Raw genomic sequence first — 16,541 nt, 5'->3', positions numbered from 1 at the left:
ATATCCAATAACTTTAGGTCAATAATCTATAACCAAGACATGTAGAACGTATTTATACCTTAAAACCAATTAGAAACAAAAATGAAGTGACAACACATCTTATATATTTAGACCAAACAAAATTTCTTGCCTTTTCTAGCTGTAATTTTAAGATAAAAGCACCTTGTCACAAAGATTTTTCTAGGGTAAACAACTCTTAACTTCATTATTGAATCCAAAAAACCTGGTGGTCCTTTTAAAAGTAGCTTATAAGGACAATCAACTGTTACAAAGGCTTTTCTCAGCTCATGGACTCAGCTACAGGTGTTAAGCAAACTTATCAGCTGCTGCTCTGCATATTAAAACTGCCTTTGAAAACCAAGTTAAAGCAGACCAAGGGTTGGATCAAGCAATTTTAATGATCTTTTGAACATTAAACATAGAACATAAAACAGACCACCAATCATTCACACTAAGACATGTGGACAAAAACACAATGAGACACGTGGACATTGGCACGCCAAGGGACAAACAAAGAAGGCAGAATTATGGATACTACTCAGTGCTCTGCCCTTTTTTGTTTTTCAAATTCTTTTAAACCCAGTTCCCCTCATCTAAGGCCACCTCTCTTGGGCTTGCCAAATACTCTTTTTTCCCCAACTCATTGTCACCTCCCTAGATGAGTTTAGCATCTGGTCAATGCTCACTCAATTTTAGACCCGTATCCACCTTACACCCACTTCCTGTAAACACAGCCATAACTTAGCTAGCATCAATGGTGTTCCTTGTTTACCTAGTGCTCCGGATACTCTACTTTTTCTTCCATTTTCCATAGAGCTCCACCAAGACAGTGTTTCCTCTGCTGGTCTTCCCTTCTCAGGTTCCACAGGTGGGCGCCATTCTGTAGCTGCCTACAGCTATGGGAAACCACCGGGTTCTCCTGAGAGGAAGCCTGGGAATGAACGAGAATGGAGGGCAAGAGAAACATGGGGCCAAGACAAAGTATTCTGATCAAGGCCCAAAGTTTAATAATTTGCTTTCACATTTAAAGGGGAAGCCCCACCCCCAGAGTCTCTTCTCTTACCCAGGGGCTGGGTAAGGAGATAGTAGTCTGGAAGGAGTCAAGGCTAGCTCAGCAGGCAGTCCATTCTTCTTAGCTCAGGTAGCCGGGCTCCAAGGCTGGTAATGCAATGCATCTCAGGTCTTGCTATTGCTTGGTCTATTGTGATAAAAGACTTGCAGGCCTTCTCAGGCCTGGGGAAAGGGCAGAATTCTCTCTGGTTCTTGCTCCCTGAGCAGGCACCCTTTCCCTTGTTGATTCCTCTTGGACACCAGGCTCTAAGTTTGTGGGCCTACGGACTCTGGGATTTGTACCAGTGGAACTTTGGAGGCTCTAATGGGGCTTTATCCTCATACTAGATACTTTGCCATTGGCCTCTCTGATGCTGAAGCTGTAAACTAGGCTACTAATTTGTCTAGCATCTCAGCTGAAGGGGGAGGGGAAAGAGAAAATAGATGATTGATTGATAGATAGATAGATAGATAGATAGATAGATAGATACATACATACATACATACATACATACATATATACATAGATCCTATTGCTTCTGTTTTTCTGGGGTAATTCAGTTCTCCAACTATTTGCAAATATTTCTGATATTTTGTTACCCATGAAGCATCTTTTAGACAGAGTGTATCCTGAACACACTTTCAAAAATGCTGAGTAATTCTATTAGAAAAGAAAATGATATAATGAAATGAAAAGCTTTGTACCATAGGATTTTCCCTGTACAGTATCATGGCTAAGGTTAAGAGGCATTGAATAGAAGCAAAAGAACCACTATTCCAAAATATCCAGTACTTAGAATGAAAACAATATTGGAGGAAGAGACTGTTGTTAAACTCTTTCCCAATGGTTAGGACTTCTTCCTAGAATCTAGAAATGCCATTCTCCTTGTGAAGCCACCATAGAATTCTGTTGTATAAACACTGAACATTACTGGTTCCCACTCAGTTTCACTTAGCATGTTGCCCAAGCACCCACCATGGCACTGAACCCCAAATCTGTCTATTAGCTAAATACAGCCATATAGAGTGTTCTAAAGAAGAAACCATAGAACTTGAGGAGAGGCAACACAGGAAGTAATGTCCTTTCCACCTCAGATCCTGTTCTATCACTGACATACAGCTAACACTGCTATTTGGTTTGCTGTCTGATTGTTTTGTTTCTTTAAACAGTCTCACTATGCAGCCCATGCTGGCATCAAAATCATGATTCTCCTGCCTTAGCCTTTTAAGTGCTGGGTTTAGAGGGTTTTGCCCCCATGCTCATGTAAGGTTAGTACTTTTTCAATGACCTGAATAAAATTCAAATTATCGGTTTTAATTACCTAGCTAAATGAAAGTATTAAAACTCCTTTTTATAAGAAAGTTAAAAACTCTGGGTAGTCTTGAACTCAGAAAGATTCGCCTACCTCTCTCTGCCCCATGAGCACTGGGATTAAAGGCATGAGCCATCATACCCATTAAATTAAATTAAATTAAATTAAATTAAATTAAATTGAAAGCATTTGATTGCTTGAAAATCTCTACATCATTTTGAACTTCACTTGAATTTCCAGTAATGTTTTTCTTAGAAACAAGACCAAATGCAACATCTAAGTTTTTAAATATGTAAATTACAACATAATACGCTTTCAAGTAGAAATAAAATAGAGTAACTAAATGTTCAAACATCAAGCTATAAGCTCAAGGAACTATGTTTTAGAAGACAATCCGATAGTAGAACACTTGCCCATGTTCTTCTATTCACTTGTCTAAGATCCAAGGTTCAACCTCTAGAACAACACAGACACAAAGATGAAAAGGCTGGACATGCCAAAGAGTGTATTTTTTTTAATTAAGTATTTTAGACTGACAACAGGGCACAGAGATATTTTAAGGAAAATGTTAATAAAACAAAATAGATACAGCCAATTATATACTTTTGTTGTTTAGAGCAAATAATATTTTTTCTAGGCTTCCATAGACTATATTATAGTACATAATCTAAAATAGGCAAAAGGGAAAATAAAAATTTTGAGAGAAATGGTTAAAGGCAAACAAATGTAAAGAGAAAGTTGTACAGTGGGTTTCTCATAAAAAAGTAGCTTTCATATGTTAATAGTTAATTTTAAATTTTAAGTCATTAAAATGTTCCCTATTAAAAGAGAAAATTACTCGTGCATAAATTATAAGCACAAAGGAAGTCATCTACTTAAAGTACATAAAAAAAAAAAACCTCTGCTCTTGGTACTTACTGGAGACGCAAATTAAATTTGTGGGAGGAAAACTCATTAATGTGCAGCAAGAACTTTCAAAATCGATGGGTGGTGCAATAAAAAAGATTATCAGTGGTTTAAACTGGCTTTTGCACGGAGGTCAGGGTGGCAGGAAATGGAACTAATACTTTCTGTTTTTCTTCTCTTCCTCAGCTTCCTTGCTGACATCTTATCTACGCCTGGTCTTCTACATTGTTGGGCAAATGAAACCAGATTGTGGATGTCCTTAAATGCCATGGAAATATGGAAAGTGGTTTAGATCATGCTCCTCAATAGTCAACAGGAGCGTAGTTGAGGCTCATGAAGTAGAACCGACCCATCACACGCAAATATGTGACAATAAAACTGATCTCTCTGGGTTTGTTAGTAAATGTCAGTAAATATTCATTCTACACTTGATCATTGTGTCATGCGTAAGGCCACACGCCCCAGGTGAAGAGTGAATGTAAAGAAAGCAGCCTTGCTCAGAAGACTGCTGAGATGGCTCAGCCCGCCATGAAGACTGAGTGTTGCTCTTGCAAAGGACTCAAGTTCAGTTGCCAGCACCCACACCAAGGTGCACCACTCACTGTCTGTAACTCTGGCTTCAGGAGATCCAATGCCCTCTTCTGACCTTTGAAGACAATTGCACTCATTTGTACATCCCCAACACATATATACATATAGTAAAAAACATAAAGATAAATACTTTTTAAAAAGAGACACTATCACATATCTTGTTTGGATGATATTAATTAGTTAATTGGATGAGATTAATTAATTAATCATTTGAGGAACCTAGGAACCTGAGACTATTTGGCCTAATGTTGGTGTGAGTAATTATTTTATATCCCATCTTTACACATTTGCAAAAAACACAGATTGAGGCTTAGGAACCATCCAAGTTCTAACTTGACTTTAGGGGTCTCATGGTTTTTTCCAGACTGTACTCTCAGATTTGGACATCTGTTTTGGAAACTGAAACACTGACTTTGAAAATAAAAGTCCATCACAGTTCATAGTTAATTTCTTAAGACCATCTTCTCTGACTTTCTCATCAGCAAGAATAACATGTGATACAGAACTCTCCTAGCTCCTCCCCCTAGAGAAAGAAAGTTTTGAAGAGACAACCAATGGAGTGGCTATCTTACCTAAAACACAAATAGAATAACAGCTGTAGAGGCAGCTACACACAGATCATTGATGTCAACTATGCCACAATGGTGACAAAAGTCAGGCACAGAAGATGAGTCAGCCTAGAAATTTAGGCAGGAAACATGGAAAGGCCATAAGAGCATCAGCAATTGGTGGCATTGTCACAAACCAACAGAAGCAGATACTGGAATATTAGCACAAAGTACATGCTGGGATCTGAAATTCCCTTCTGAATGTCTGAGTGTGTGTCCTCATTTCATTGCCAAGACATCATGGGAAAACGACCAAGGTTTATTCTTGCATTCTCTAAGGCAGTGGGTCTCAACCTTGCTAATGCTGTGACCCTTTAATACAGTTCCTCATGTTGTGGTGACCCCCAACCATAAAATAGTTTCGTTGCTACTTCATAACTGTAATTTTGTTACTGTTATGAACCATAATGTATATATATGATATATGACCCCCCATGAGGGTCATGACCTACAGGTTGAGAACCTCTGATCTCGATGGACACTTTAGAACTGAACTGTCCCTCTGTTCTCCCTAAATTCTGGGCTTGTTCTCAGCTCATTGTAGCCATTGAGTTTATAGTCCCTCAGTCTTATAAATGCCTCTCATGACTTTCCCCATCTGGCTCCTCTCATCATTTCAGTCTCAACTTGAACAGCAATAATTTTGAGGACACACAAGTGACCCAGGGAAGAATCATTGTTCAGGCTGAGGGTGGTGACTGGGCACAAAGGGTTTCAGCAATGTTGAGTGTAAGTTTGGAGCACAGAAAGCAGGCAAGCATCAGGTGAGAGGGTCAGCCAGAGAGCAGAGAGGAGGCATCCTCATGGATCTTTAAGGACTTTCATCTTCCTCTAAAGCATGGTAAATAAACAGAAGGGTTTTTAAGCAGGATGATGAGAAAAACATATGTCACTGATCTTGAGCTCAAACGAAAGAAACTTTATAATTAAAAAAAAAACCAAAAAACAACAACAACAACAACAACAACAACAACAAAAAACAAACAAACAAACAAGGCTTGGTCATGGACCAACCCTGGCACAGTAGGAGCAGAGTCTGTTGTCTGACATCAGTTCCTTCTGCCCAGTACTGCTCCCCATGACACACGGGTACCGCTGCCTCCAACCTCAACTCAAAAGATGAGCCATAGCCCTTGTTCTGAACTTTCTCTCTCTGTTCCCAAAGCATCAAACCGATTTCCAACTCAAGCCTGCTCCACCCTGTAAGCTGTTTCCTCTGCGTGCAAAGCTTTTCCAGTTCCCAGCCCATTCACCCTCTTACTGCCTCTCCCTCCTGGCTTTGCTGAAACACCTTTTCTCCAGAGAAGCCTACCTCGACCTCCCCACTCTGAATGACATTGGAGCTGTCAACGGATGCTATAATTCCCTGGACTACAGCTCCAACAAAGTTCCATTCATTCAAAGCAATTCATTCAAAACAATGACCACAATACACTTCCAGCTGAAAATGAAGGCTGCTAGTTAACATGCCAGATTTTCTACTTAGCACCTCAGTAATCGTAGGAAATAAAATACTTAGGTAAACTAAGACTTAATTTTATCGTTTGGAAAATGAGAACAATGAAAGTTCCCGTTTATCTATTTAGAACATCTATTTAGATGTTGTGAGTAAGACAACATCTTGTACAAACTTCAGTATTCAGTAAGTACTTAACACCGTCATTCTTATTACAGTGCTTTGTAATTGTACGTTACATTAATGCCTTTCATTTTTAACAGACTAAACTCTGAAATGAGGAGGGATTGGTAAGGGCCAGTTTTAGCAGGACAGCATACCTCACTTACAGTAAAAGTTCAATTAACGTTAAATGAACTGATTTATGTTGTTCTTGGATACAGGACTCATTGCCTAGCAATATTCTTACTGGATGTTCATGGTAACATGGAGTCTAGTCTGAAGACACGTCTCAGGGTAAAACTTAGGGTTGTGTTTATCCTAATCTTCTCTGGCTGGTATACTATAGACTTAAGGGTTATAAGCAACAAAAATTTCTTTCTCACAGTTCACAATAGTTAGAAAGTCCAAAGGAAAGCATCATATTCTGTTTGTGGAGAACTGTCTTCATTGTAGTGATAACCTTGTCTCTGTACCTTCTCCATGTAGTACAGGAGCAAAATCCTCACTGAAAGTCTTCTTTCTCTTTTAAATTCACTTTCCTTGCTGATCACAATCTCCCTCCTTCCTCTCTTCCCAACCCCATTCTTAAAATCCTTTTTCCCACTGCCCCTCCCCTTCTCTCCGTAGAAGGCTAAAACCCAAAATTTATAAAGAACTCAAGAAATTAGAAAACAACCATCCAAATAACCCTATTAAAAATGGGGCACAGAGCTAAACAGAGAATCCTCAACTGAAAAATCTTGAATGGACAAGAAGCACTTAAAGAAATGTTCAACATCCTTAGTCGTCAGGGAAATGCAAATCCTAAAATTCCATCTTAAACCCATCAGAATGGCTAAGATCAAAAACTGAAATGATGGCACATGCTGTCAAGGATGCAGAGCAAAAGGAAACACTCCTCCATTGCTGGTAGAAGTGCAAACTTGTACAACCACATTGAAAAACAATTTGATGCTTTCCCAGAACTCTTAGAATAGCTCTACATCAAGACCCAGCTATACTACTCCTGGGCATATACCTAAAGAATGCCCCACTATACCACAGGGACAATTGGTCAGCTATGTTCATAGCAGTTTTATTTGTAATAGCCAGAAACTGGAAACAACCTAGATGTCCCTCAACTGAAAGTCTTTTGTTAAGGTCAGCAGCCCATGTAAACAGCCTTCTGAAGGCACCATCACATGCCATTACTCCTGGAGGCAAGGGTCTCAATACATGAGTTTTTGCAAGCACATATTCAGACCATAGCAGTAATTCCCTGGCCTCCTATCAGGTCATCATGAGCACCCTCTGCTGTCCCCACTTGTCCTTTTTTGGAATCCATTTTGGTTCCTATCTTCAGCTCGAGAACAAGCCAGAATATTCTCGTAAGGAAGTACTCTCCTTCTAACAGAGGCAGGTCACAGATTGGGTTCTATAACACAGATTTTAAAAAGGACAAAGGATAATTTTAAATTTTGGCTGGGAAAGTTATAGTGTTAGGGGAGAAGGGGACAGAAACCGAAGGAGCTATTCTTTAGGAAGAACGTCATAGTTCCAAGCATGGAGCAATGCTCAGATGCAGGCAAGCCAGGGTAAAGTCTCCATATACCCTCCTCTTCCTCCTCCTCCTCCTTTCCTCTTCTTCCTCATCTTCCTCCTCCTCTTCCTCTTCCTCTTCCTCCTCCTCCTTCTCTTCCTCCTCCTCCTCTTCCTCTTCCTCCTCCTCTTCCTCTTCCTCCTCCTCTTCCTCCTCTTCCTCTTTCTCCTCCTCTTCCTCCTCTTCCTCTTCCTCCTCCTCCTCCTTCGGCTGCTGCTGCTGTTGCAGTACTCACCTGCCAAAGAGGAAACTTTCTTCTGCTCAGAATCCAGAAGTATCTGATCCACTGAGAACACAAGTTTGTCTGGGCAGTGCCTACATGCACATTGGTGCTGAGACTCCATTCACAGAACAGCACCCATAGCAGGGGAAAGGGAAACAGGGGAGAGGCGAACATAGGTGGGATGCTCCTTCAGAAACTCTGAGACGGAGCTAAGGGCTGCTGAGATCCAGGCAGGGCATAGAAAAGTGTAGATTCTGATTATATTATTTGTGAGTTCCTTGGTGTCTCATGTATATACTCCCTGCCCCCAGTGTGTGTGTCCATATTTATATCTATGAAAGGTGCATATGTGCTACAGTGTATGTGTGGCCTCAGAGGATAACTTCTGGAATCACTCTTCACCTTTCTCTTGTCGGAGACACAGTGGACGCTTTGTAAACCAGACTACTTGGCCATGTGCTTTCTGCCTCCATGTCTTATTTTGCTGCAGGAGCCCTTAGATTACAGACAACTACTGCCATATGCAGTTTCATGAGTCCTGGAGATCTGAACTCAGTCTTCATGCTTGGATAGCAAGTACATTACTCACTGAGCCATATCTCAGTCCCAACACAAACCACTTCTCTGAATTCTTACGGTAACCAGGGCCATATTTTTATTCCTATTTTAAAGATGGCACTGACTTCTAGAGCACCTGATCAGCTTGCCTGGTGCACATATAAGAAGTGCATACCTCCAAGGCCTGGGTTTTCATTTCATCGGACTATGCCACACAGGCCATAGACCTCAACCAAAAAAAAAAAAAAAAAAAAAAAAAAAAAAAGGAACTAAGAAGGTTCCAAGTAGATGCCCAAACAATAGCAGGATGCAAAACTGTACTTACTCATATAGGATGGTGTAAGAATCACAGTGTAAATACAGCAGAACATTCAGCAGGGATCTGGACAGGCACCCAGTTTCCAAAAATCTGAGGATAGCTACCCTGTTCATATGACAGCATACCAAGGCACTATGGGGCTCTGAATCACCAGCAAAATTAAATTCAGTCAGTCACTTATCTTTAGGGTACCCATAATAGGTATCATAAATGTAGGAAGTATTTCACCTACTAGGTACTTAATACTTGGTACTTAAGTTTGACACCAGAATAGATATATTAATTCAGCTGTATTGAGTATTGATACAATGTAGTATGTTTAGGCAGGCTTTAAGCTTTTGGAGAAAGGCAGAAAGAAACCCACATAACTCCTGATACTGAAGCTTAAGTTTTAGCAGATCCATATATTTCTATTCAGAAAGCAAAATGAATGGAGGTAAAGTCAAGCTTGCTGCCAAGCTTGGCCACCTGGGTTTGATCTGCAGAACCCGTACAGTCAAAGGAGGAAACCAGTTCCCAAAATCTGTTCTTTGAGATCCACATGCATGCTTACACAGAAGAGAACACACAAAAATAAACAAATATATAAATAAAATAAGGGGTGTGGTTTAGTCACTACAGTGACTGCCGCACCAGCATAAGAACCTGAGTTCTGATCCACTGTGTCTTTGTGAAAACCCTGGCACAACAGCACATGCCCACACTGGGGAGATGGAGACAGAAGGATCCCTGAATCATGCTAGTCAGACAGTCTAGTTAATTGGCATACTCAGGATTCAGTGAGAGATCTTGTCTCAAAAAAACAAAATAGAGAGTGACCGAGGAGGACACCTGAAGTCAACATCTAGACTTCACCCACATGTGCACACACCAAAAAAGAAAGCAAAGGGGGACTGTATGTGAGGAGAAAGGAGATCAAGAGGAGGGGAATGGGGACAAGAGTGGGTGACAGAGGGTGACTAGGACCAAATGGTCATTATATGTGTGTGTACGAAAATGACATGGTGAAAGTTATTACTTTATACAATTAATGTAAGACTATAAAGCATTTTCTCAGGGCCAGGAAGATGGCTGAGTGGATAAGAACACTTGCTATACAGGGACAATGAAATGAGTGAATTTTAGCATCCATAAAAGCTACACATAATCACACATGTCTGTAGTGTCAGTGTTGGAGGACAGAGACAAGTAGATGCTGGGAATTCACTGGCTGGGGCAGCCCAGCTGAAAGAGCAAGCTTCGGGTTTTGAATGTCTCAAAAATATAAAGTGGAGAGCAGTAAATACTGTATCCTCCTCTGGCCTTCATACACACACACACACACACACACACACACAAATAACCACATGTACACATGCAAATCTACTGGTCAGATATAACACAGAGAGAGACAGAGAGAGACAGAGAGAGACAGAGAGAGACAGAGAGACAGAGAGAGACAGAGAGAGACAGAGAGACAGTGCACAAAATTGTTTTTTCTCATATGAATTAGTTATGTAGGTTACCTTGTACCACATCCATCCCTTCAGAATTAGTGTGTGGTTATCTGAGCACCTCACTAAATCTAAGCCAAGCCATTTTAAAATCAGGACATGTCCCTTTCTCCACCTGTCATGTCTTCAACACTTTCGGCAGACACCACCACACTCAGATCACATAAGCCCCTTCTATACACACAATCTAAACTCAACCAACATTGCAGTGCTGGGATCCAGAGAGAGTAAAGGAAGGGAGAGATCGTGTTCCATCCAATTGGATCCAGCATTTGGAAGCTAATAGTTATTTGGACCAAGGGGGTAAAGCCAAAGGAATCTATACCAAGACCCCGTTTCCAGCTGATGTGGGGGAAAACTGCAGAGTAGCCACCCCCTCTGCTTCTGTGCAACCGCCTCCTTTGAAGCCTCAGTTGTTCATCTTTTCAGAAGTGCCTCTGTCTTGAGATTGCCCCTCCTGCTGTTCCCACGGGAAAGGAGTCAAGGATAAATAATATTTAGACCATTCCTCCAGACCCAAGGACTTCTCTGCTGGAAGCAAGGTCTCTCTTTCTTCTTAGAGACCTGCCTCCTCCCCTTTCCAGCTGGCACAGAGTCACAGGGCCCTTGCCAGGTTTCAGAAAGGACAGTCATTTGGTGATGCAAGAACTCGGACTGTGTTTTTTGGTGAGAGCTGCCAAAAATTCTGGAGAGCCTGCTTAGGAGGGAGTGGGTTTGAAACGAAGGGGAGGGGACTCTGTCTGATTGGATGTTATATACTATCATTGACTCGTTTGAACCACGCTATCAAACGTAAGCTCTCTTATGGTGGGCTATGAGACATGGGGGAGATTCCACTTACGTCATACCTCAGTATGAGACAAGGCCTCCACACAGCCAGAAAACAAGTATGAGCCTGAGGACGGTTCTCCCCAGGGCAGATAATTCAGGGTTCAGAGGACAGAAATGACAGAAAGAAGCCATGGACTGAGTAGGGGCTGCTCGCCCCTAGATCTGCAATTCTGGGATGAGTGGGTGTGACTGGCAGCTGGCTCATTCCAGGCTCTTGACCTCTTTGTCAAGGAATCAATAAGTGGGGAGTTTGTGAAGCAAGTTTTCCTACCCAGAGCCTGAGGAAAGACTTGGTCTGATAGAGTGATCTGGGAATAGCCAAGATCCACTTGTTGTCTGGCTTCCCACATCCAGGGTAATGTGAGCCGTCTGTTTTTCATTACTCTGCGCTTATCACATCAGGCCGCTCTCCTGGGAAAGCACTTTCATTTCCAAGAAACCTGTTTGACTTCTCCTCCCTTGAGCTCTTCCGGACCCTTCCCACCTCCCTCTGTGAAGCACTCCTTCCTTTCTACCTCCCCAACCCAACCCAGAACCAAATCAGCTGCTCTCCCCGTTAAAGTCAGAAAACTCAGCTGCTAGGAGACTCTTACTTAATGCCATGCCTGTACAGGACAGAAGATTAAGATCTGGGCAGAGGTGTCTTGCCAGCTTGGAGCCTTCTCACCAGTGTGGGCAAAAGGATTTCATACCTCAGTCCCTTCTGTAGGCACAGGGAGAAACTTGGTAGAGATCTTAGTTTGATAAAACACTGACTGAAAAGCAACTGGGAGGGGGAAGGGTTTATCTCTTCATACAGCTTACAGTCATTCCTGAAGGGAGTCAGGAATGCAAGGCAGGAGCCTAGAGGCAGGAACTGAATCAGAGGCATGCTGTTCTCTGGCCTGCTCTCCATAGGCTGGTTCAGCTTCCTTTCTTATATCACCCAGGACCACGTTTCTAGGAGTAGCACTGCCCACAAGCAGCTGAGTTCTCTCACAACTGTCATTAATGAAGAAAATGCTTACAGACTTCTCTACAGGCAAACCTGATGGAGGCATTCTCTCCTTCAAGGTTCTTCTTCCCAGATAACTCTGCCAGGTGCCGAGTTGACCAAAACCAAACCAACACTAGCATTATAATGTAAGTGCCCAGTGTGCTCACAAGGGGGACTTTTCATAAGGTTCTTGGGGGGCTACAATCTGAAAGTCGACTAAAGCAAGATATGAGGTCCAGCCCAGCTTCCAATCTCCAGGACCGTTTGTCTCAGCTCTTGGGTGAAATGGAAAGTTGAAGATCCTTCGTTGTTCCACACGACTCATGAGAACCTAGGAATTGTCTTAGCTAACTAAAGAAGACTAGATGTACAGTCACTTCTCATTTGGATGTAGCTAGGGGTGTAACACCTCAAATGAAGCACCTATTACATACTTCTTTTTATTTTTAATTTCTCATATTTTCTTTAATATGTTTCAACCTATCTTCTCACATTTTTGTATTCATATTATTTTATCTTAAATTATGTATATGTGGGTACATGCTTTGTGAAGGCAGGTGTTCACAGAGTCTGTAAGAGAATGCACGACTTCCTTGAGCTAGAGTTACAGATGGCTCTGAGTCTTTAGACAGAGGTGTTGGAAACTGTAATTGGGTCCTCTACAAGAATAACAGGTGCTCTTAATTGGTGAGTCATTCTCCATCTCCATTCTTTTCTTTTATTAAACTCTCACCCATAATGATTATGGTAGAAGGTCCCACTATGTCCCACAAAACTACTGTCAGAAACAATGTCACCCAGAGGCCACCAAGGTCTCACTGGCTTGATGTTTTAGAAATGATTGCCTTGACTCTCTTACATTTATGCCCTGCCCCGTAAAATTTCAAGCTCAACAAATCTCAATGACTGCTTCAGGAAACTAGTCATTTTAGTAAAATCTGGGTCTCAAAGCATGCTCTACTGTGCATTTGTGTATTAGCACAAATGGTGGTTGTCTGTTGGTCTTTCTAATTCTTGTGTTAGCATTAGTAGCATGATACCTTCCACGGCCAAGAAAGCAACTGTCACCAGCTGCCTACATCTAGATGGAGAGGTTTCTTTTAGAGCAACATACAGACTTCAAAACTGACCTCAGGCAGAGATAGTTCATGGACTCCATGAGGCCCTGTCCTTGGCCTTCTTTCTCTCTCCTCTTCTGTGTCCAGCTCTCTTCTTCACCCCCTCCTTCATGATCTTCTCAACTGTCAATTTCATAAGATCTAGAACCATGCTAAAGACAAGTCTCTGGGCTGGAGGGATTACTTTAATTGGATTAACTGAGGTGAGAAGAACCATCCACTGTTGGTGGCACCATTCCCTACACAGGAATCCTGACCATAATAAAAGGAGAAAGTGGACTAATTACAAATGTTCATCATGTGGATGCAATGTGCACAGCTGCTTCCTGCTCCTCATTTTTTTGACTTCCCCAACCTAGTGGACTGTAACCTCAAACTGTAAGCCAAAACGAATCCTTCCTACCTTCCTTCCTTCAGTTACGTTTGTCAGGACATCTTCTCACAGCAATGGGCAAAGAAACTGAGATATCCTTGTAGAATGAATCTCTATAATTAGAAAAGAGTGATGATATATTTTAATTTTTTATTCTTATTTTGTGCATATGGATGCTTTGCCTACATGTATGTCTGTATACCACATGAGTGCCCAGTGCTTTTTGTTGCCAGAAGAGGGTGTCTGATGCTTGGAACTGGAGTTACAGATGGTTGTGAGCCATCAAGTAAGTGAAGGGAATCAAACTCTTGAAGAACAGCTGGTGTTCTTAACCGTTGAGTCGTCCAACCCCAAGTCATCCATTTTTGTCAATCTTCTGTTTCTTAAGCAATTGTTGTGAGTTTAAAAAAAAATATTTTGTAATTGTATAAAGCTACAGAATGCAATTTCACTTTAATGCTTGATGAAATTTAAGACTTTGTAAAAATTACACCACTGGTGTCATTTTAAAGATTTTTGCAGATCGAAGCAAGAGATAATAGATATGAGAAGAGTGCTCACTTTGCCTCATATCTCTCCCTTTCTTTCATTCATTCTTGTCCTCCCCATGCCCGCTTGCTCTCCCTTGCTCTCACCATTCTTGCTTGCTTTAGCTCTCTCTTACTCTCACTCTTGGTCTCCTGATTTTCTCTTTTCAGAAACAAAATGCTTCTCCCATAGCTAAAGCGCAGGTCCATCCCTCCCCCTCCCTCTCCCCCTCCCACCTACCCTCCCTCAGACTGTTGCATTACTCCCGTGAATGGTTTTGTACTTGTGTTGCATATGAACACTTTCTTTATGACATACAGCTTTGTCTGGTGTGTTTAAAAATATTCCCCAGGTTGGTGTATTTGAGATCATGAGAGTGAGCTCGTGAGCCACAACAAGCTTGTCTCTCTCTGCTTCTCATTCCTTCCCATTCAGTGCTAGTTCCCCATGTTCCAGCATTTGGAAGGTTCTGAACAAATATCTTCTAAATACATCACATAAAAGAAAGTTATCAAGTGCTCAGTAAACAAGGCATGCCAATTAATGAAGTAATGCGACATGTGTTTTCTCACATACTACTTTTTTTGGCCTGTGAAAATTTAATAAGTCCTCCACACAAGTTCTCAACCTAGAAATACCCAGCAGAAGATGAGTTTATACACATTTCTTCCTTAAGGAACATTCTACCAGGAGGGTTCGCTTGACTCCCTAACTCAAGAATGACCCCAATATCAATGAAATCCCTGGAGTTCTTAGTACAGATCCTCCCTTTCCCCAAACTGATGACTTCATGGATGAGAACAGCTCATTCTCTTCTTCCATCCTGAGTTCGTCCCTTTAGATGCCAAAGAAGTGCCTGACATCATTATTTCTGGAGTAGCCAAAAGACCGGCAATGATGGGTGGAAACCATATCCCTAAGGCGTATAGTTCCAGAGTACAGAGACGCAGAACTGGAGAAGTCCAATGGCCTGGACCTCCATTGTATTTCAATTTCAACCCCACCCAGACTGGTGGAGCCAGAAACTGTTCCAACTGCCTTTCTTACTCCGGCCGTCAATGGAGGATCATATGATACCTCTCATCTAAATGTTAACAGCCTAACAGTGATGGCAGTGCTATGAAAACTCATTCTGGCTCAATAGGTATAAATAAGGACCACCGTTGACAAACCCAGATTTGCAGTTAGCTTACACTAGTAATCCAATACGAGAGTCAAGCATAGCATCCCAGTTAGCAGAAACTCAGGAATGATACCCTCCACGCCTCTCTTATGTAAAGCTAAGATGGGTGACCTCATTCTCTTACAGCAGCATGTGAAGCCTAGCTGTCACATTATTTACTTTACAGAAGAAAGTCATTTACTTTTTTTTTTTTTTCCGTGAGGACGAAATTCAGGGTAATTCTAGTTTACAGGAAATGACAACATATATCTGATACACACATAAGAAAGAAGAAATAAAATATTACCAGTCAAATCAAAACTAGCTTCTGAGGCTGGAGAGATGGCTCAGTAGGCAAAGCACTTGCTACACCAGTGGGACAATGATCTGAGTTTGCATCCCACAGAAAGCCAGAGGGATGTGTATCTGTAACCCCACCCACGAGTTCCCATGCTGAGATGGGGGTGGAGCTAGGAGAATCTCCAGAAACTAGAGGGCCAACTTGACTGGCATATACAGAGGCTAGCAAGAGACCTCAAAGAGGTAGAAGACATGGAGACATACACACACACACACACACACACACACACACACACATGTGCACCCCACATGCATCCATTCACTGTAGCTCTGAAACAGCAAATTTGTGTAGCCACAAATGTGTGCACTGGGCAACTAAAAATAGGAACCTCATGAATAAGAACACAAGTTTCAGAAGCAAACAAAACTTACTTCTAAACTTCTAAAACTTACTTCTCTAAATCTCAGTTTACCGATCTGTAAAATACAGTTGAGAATAACATCAATCTTAGAAGTTAAAGGTTCCTTTGAGAGAATGAGTTTAAAGCCCCCAGGACAGAATATGACATAGGCAAAGTGCCCAACAAATATTAGACCTCGTTATTGCTTTTGCCACTCATTTCTAAAACTGTAGAGTTTATAGCTCTAGCTCTTCATACCCTCCCCCATATGTATACTCTCTGTCCAATCAAACTGGCAATTTAACTTAAAAAACAACAAAACCCAGCCTTTGCCACTTCTTTGTTTTGCTCCTGCACTGCTTACTAATTATAATATTTGCCTTCTTTTCCCTTCTGTCTTTATTATCTTGGTTCAGCATGGTCACACATATTATCTCTTTTCCAATGCCGACTTTCAACTACTGCTCACTCCAGGGAATCTTCTAATATGTGAATTTTCAGCCCTGAGACCATGAGTGTCTTATCATCCCTACCACACGTTATAAGTTATTAATACTTTTCTAGTACATCATAAATTATTCACAGATAAGGGTT

This window comes from Arvicanthis niloticus, chromosome 6 (genome assembly GCF_011762505.2).
Source record: "Arvicanthis niloticus isolate mArvNil1 chromosome 6, mArvNil1.pat.X, whole genome shotgun sequence".
In the NCBI taxonomy this organism is placed as follows: domain Eukaryota; kingdom Metazoa; phylum Chordata; class Mammalia; order Rodentia; family Muridae; genus Arvicanthis; species Arvicanthis niloticus.
This window is presented reverse-complemented; position numbering follows the sequence as displayed.